Source organism: Muscardinus avellanarius (assembly GCF_963383645.1).
Source record: "Muscardinus avellanarius genome assembly, chromosome: 2".
Lineage (NCBI taxonomy): Eukaryota > Metazoa > Chordata > Mammalia > Rodentia > Gliridae > Muscardinus > Muscardinus avellanarius.
Window position 1 is genome coordinate 176055568 of NC_137787.1, and position 5078 is coordinate 176060645.

Below are 5078 nucleotides of genomic sequence, written 5' to 3' on the forward strand. Positions count from 1 at the left end.
TTGTTAAATAAACTGACGAACATAAAATAACAATTCAGCTGAATGAAGACTCTGAGCAGTCTTATATAATATTACTTAACTGCTATTTTGTCTGTTAGTTCATATGGCCTTAAGATCAACAAGCTCTATTAAAGCAGCATTATCTTGGAACTTGGGAATCTTTTGTTGCATATTTCCAATATTGTGAAGAATAATAACAAAACAGACATCACAGGATTGTTTTAGATCCATTAATTTGTATGCAAGTAGTTTGTTTTCCTTTATTCAACATATCTATTTGCTAGAATCTGTGTAATGGTGGTCAGTATTCATATTACTCAATATATTTTAAGCCTTTAAAATTTTAACATATATAGGAGAGAGAGTGAACATAAAATAGGGCAACATTACACTTTTTTTCTGCATTTTGATGAATGCTAGGTAGACTTTATCTCAGCATATTAAGAATTCATCTTTAAAGTCATAGCACACAAAATTGTTAAGCTTTCCAATGTACAGTGTTTGGTTTTATATGTAAAAAGCTGGTCATGGCCTTTTACAAGCTATTATTTTCACATATCTGAAGATATTTAGAAAGTAAATTAAGTTAGTTTAAAGTACAAATCCCAATCTTCATTTAGCTTGGCTCTGCTCATTATATTCTTCCTTTCAAAAAATATTTACTTTAACCTTGGAAATGTTTTCAACAGGCACCTTTTTAATATTTATTTTTGTTCTACTCAACAGATTTTTATTGAGAGATAATTATATGCTAACTCTTAGATAGACACCAGGGATTCAAAGGTGAAAAATGCTAATAAGATCTCAATCTGGTAGGGTATATAGCAGCATGCATTCAACCAAATATAGCGCAAAATACCACAAAACAGGATTTTTAAAATAGGACATGGGTAAAAATCACAGAGTAACTAATTTTTCTCTTAAGTTTTTTAGAAGATAAAGTAAGTAACACTAATGGAAAAAATAACTCATGTTATATAAGCACCTCTTATTTTGATATTTATTGCATATATATTTTATAAACATATATTATAAAATATTTATATGTACAAAAACATTATTCATTATAATAGAGATATATAAAATGCATATTAGCTATTTATTGGGCTAATAAATTTTATCTATTAAAAAGTATCTTATTGATTAGAAGGTTTATATACTATATAGTTAATAAGATTAGATTATGGCTGTTAAGGGAATCAAGTAATGGAACATATTTATATGACTTGATAATTAATAATTTGAATAACTCTGTTTTTATAATTTCTCTAGTATTTATTATATTTCATATATTAACCTTAATCATTTCCCTTGTATAATCTCAACTTATGAAAGATTATTAAGAACGTAATTATTTTTGTGTCAATTAAAATGTTAAATAGTGATAGTATTACCAAAGGTAATAAGTACTTTTAAGCTGTTAATGATATTAACTTCAAATATAAGATGTAAACATTGATTTTTTTTCATTTTAATGATTTTTATTCCAATTTCATCCTATGATTATTTCTAATCATCTGTACTGGGCCCACAAGTGTGAGCCACTATGCCCAGCTAAGATTTTCTTTTTTGTGACAGTCTCAGGATGGAGTCCTGAAATGTTTCAGAAGGTCACAGAAAGCCCAGCATTGGGAAGTCTCACATGCATGGTCTCATGTTCTATGGCTGTCAGGAATTTCTTAACTTTTGAACAAGGAACTTTATGTTTTTATTTATTTTATACTGGGATGTATAACTTTGCATACCCTCCTAACACTGCATCTTCTTTCTTTTATTTTTTTATGTAGAAAAGCAATTTATTCCATTATAAGCACTTACACAGTTAGTCATGGAGAGTAACAGGCCTGCTGGTGAAATGGGTCACCCAAAATGGAGATGGTATCAAACCTAGTGGTCAAGGACTAACTCCTAAAAAAATTGCAACTTTTATCAAGGATTAATTTAACTTTCAAAACAAATACAAGCTATCAATTCACCCTTCTCAACATGACAGTCCACCTGTGGTACAACTGTCAGGTAAAAACATACATCTTTACAACTTGGTGGTCTCAAGTTAAAAAAAAAAACACAACAAAAACCATTTCACAGATAGGAAATGAATAATATAAAAGCAGCAAGAAATACACTAACAAGCAAAAATATATGGGGAAGGAGGTACATGTAGTTTTGACTTAACTGAAGAAACCAAAAGACTGGTTTTTATAGGAAAATGTGCATTCTGGAAAGTCAGATGTGACAATTTTAGAGTAAGAATCTATACTGACTTGAATCTCCCCTAATTCCTGAATAAAAAAGTCATCTTGCAGTATTTATACTTCATGGCTCAGACACCACCTCACCTGGCTCTATTCCTTACACAGTCTAGCCTTTACTTAAATGAGTCTGACAAACTTGGGGATATAGCTTGAGAAGAAAAATAACCACACATAATATTCCCCTTTCTGTAGCTACTTTAGACCTGGGTTTTTTACTACAAAATTCCTAAAGAAAATTTAAATATAAGTCTGGCTTTGTTGAATCAAGTACCCAAGTTAATATTTAGAAAACACCTACTGTTTGGGTTAATAGCATTGTCGGTGGTACTTGTAATAAAGGGATCACTGAACAAAGTCTGTGTCTCAAAACCAGTGTTAAATCAATCTCAGGGTTAAGAGGGGAAAAAAAGGGAGTCTAAAAATCACAAGGTCAGACATACTTAAGATCCTTGTCCTTCTGGATCCACGCTTCCTTCAGGATCTTCATCATTATAAATGTTCTCTGCCATCTGCTATACTTGCATGATATTGTCTTCTGATACAGAACAATCACCCAAGGTTCATTGGGATTCCAGGAGAAATCGGATATTTTGGCAGTGTGACCACCATGAATAAACAACAATTCTGGTGGGCCATCTTCTGCATCTTCTGGGGACTGTTCCTCTCCAATTTTACTTAAATCCCAGACATTGAGTCTACAATCAGTACCACTGGAAGCCAAAATAGTTTCATTGTGAGACGACTGCTGAACCTGGGATATTTCATCCTTATGTGATTCAAAGGAATGCAACTTAAGCTTCAGATTTCTCAGATCCCGTAAGGCAACAGTCTTGTCAGCTGATCCTGTAGCAAGAATGATTTCACTATAAGGATTGAGAGAGAGGCAGTTCACTTCCGCAGTGTGAGCATCAACTGAATGGCTTGGCTTGGAAGTATTGTTTAAACGAATATCCCAAATCATAAGTTTCTGATCATCAGCAACTGACCCAAACAGAGACTCATGGAGCAGATGCCAAGAAACATCTTCTACTATTGCTGTATGTCCTGTAAATATGGTCTTTGCATCGACCACTTTTCCTTCCTTTGGAACTGCACTGATGTCCCATAGGCAGATGGTGTGGTCATCTGAAGCACTAAGTAAGTGCCCACTGAGATTTGGGTTCCAAGAAAGCCCATAGCTTTCCTTCTGACGTCCACAGAGACGCAAGTCTGGGTTGCACTCTCCAGAAGAGTCTGGTTTAGAAGGATGTTTTGTATAGTCAAAAACAAGCACATCACTCGATGGAGTCTTTGTCGCAATGATACAAGGGTTCTGGGGCATATAGCGGGCCCAGTTTACTTCTCCTTCATGGTTGATCTTGATTTCTATTTCAATTTTCCCACTAACCAAGCCAAAGTCTCCAAATTCTCCTTTCTCACTGCCCTGGTGTGATGCGTCAAACTGAGCATCATCATTAGGGAGCTGTACGCTGGCTGTCACAAGGTGGTTCTGTTCATCCGACGTATGTGTCCCCAGGACAAGTCGATGAATGCTGAAATCTTTCCCTTCTGGTCTGGTTACATCTGGGAACCACTGTGCAGTTAGACTGGGCCATTCCAGAGCACGGGTCATCACCAAATCATACAGAAAAGGGTTGTTCTTTTTCCATATTTTGTACTCCTCATTGATCACACGTTCTTCCACTGCGTCGTCAAAGGCTGCTTCCTTGTCGGCCATGGCGGCGGGCTAGTCTCCATCTTCTTTCATTTATAAATAATTATTTAGCAATATGCATTTTATGTTCTTAAAAATAAGTTAGAAAAATATATGTGAATAACTTGAAATTAATAAAAAAATGCAGGCTTATTATGGCTTTTATTGTTAAAAATTGAGTGAAAAATGCTGCCTTCTTGTGACAGAGATGATTTTGAGTTTCTTCATGGCAACAGCTGTTAAATTAAGAATGATGGGAAGAGCCCATGTGGGTTTCTTTTGGGTGGGAAGAGAAGAACGTCAGAAATAATCTTTGCTAGGGAAAATATTTGTCACAGGTAAATCATCAATTAAATTTACTTTAAGTAGTTAATTTATAGAGTTATTAAGACAGAATCTAGTTGAATTTCTTTGCCAAAAAATCTGTTGAAACAGCATGTAATAATTTAATTCACATAGACTATAAACCTATGCAAACAGGGAGAGGATGAAAACAGTCCTTTAGGAAGACTGTCTCCCCACAGTCCAACACATACTGAGCCAGAAAGACTAATTAGCAATACTTCCCAGAGGACAGGGCAACAGGAAACAAAGAAAATAAATAGAGAAATACTCCCAGATAGCAGAAAAAAAGGGTAGATGGTTGACTTCATTGGTTAACCAAGAGCAAAAAAGTTGAATGTGTCACCAGTTTTATTTTCACATTTTGATTATAGTTTGTTCTTTTTATCCACTAGAAAATAATCCTGACAAATAGAAAATCAAATATGCAAATTAATAAGTTAAAAAAGAGTTATAAAATAAACCCACAGGAAATCAAGGACAAATATCTTAAGATAGGCATAGAAATTGATGCAAGATAGAAAACAAAAGTAAGAAAGGAATAAAAGGCTAAGATCAATTAAGTAATAGCATAGAATTCCATAATATCATTTTTATAATATAATATTTGCTGATAAGAAATTCATTTATTTTGGCATTTTAGATTTATCAACTCAGATTTCAATTTGCTTTGTCTTGCAGTTTAAAAACCTCCACTACAGCCGGGCGTGGTGGCGCACGCTTGTAATCCCCGCGCTTGGGAGGCAGAGACAGGAGGATCGCTCAGGTTGGAAGCCAGCTGCACGTGC

General features: G+C 34.4%; 1 pseudogene across 1 annotated transcript; it reads right to left on the reverse strand.

Moving 5' to 3' along the window:
* Nucleotides 1–2695: 2695 nt before the first annotated feature.
* LOC308258563 (histone-binding protein RBBP4-like) lies at nucleotides 2696–3972 on the reverse strand (annotated as a pseudogene). The gene has a single exon. The product of its transcript is annotated as a histone-binding protein RBBP4-like (transcript).
* Between the last annotated feature and the right edge of the window lie 1106 nt (nucleotides 3973–5078).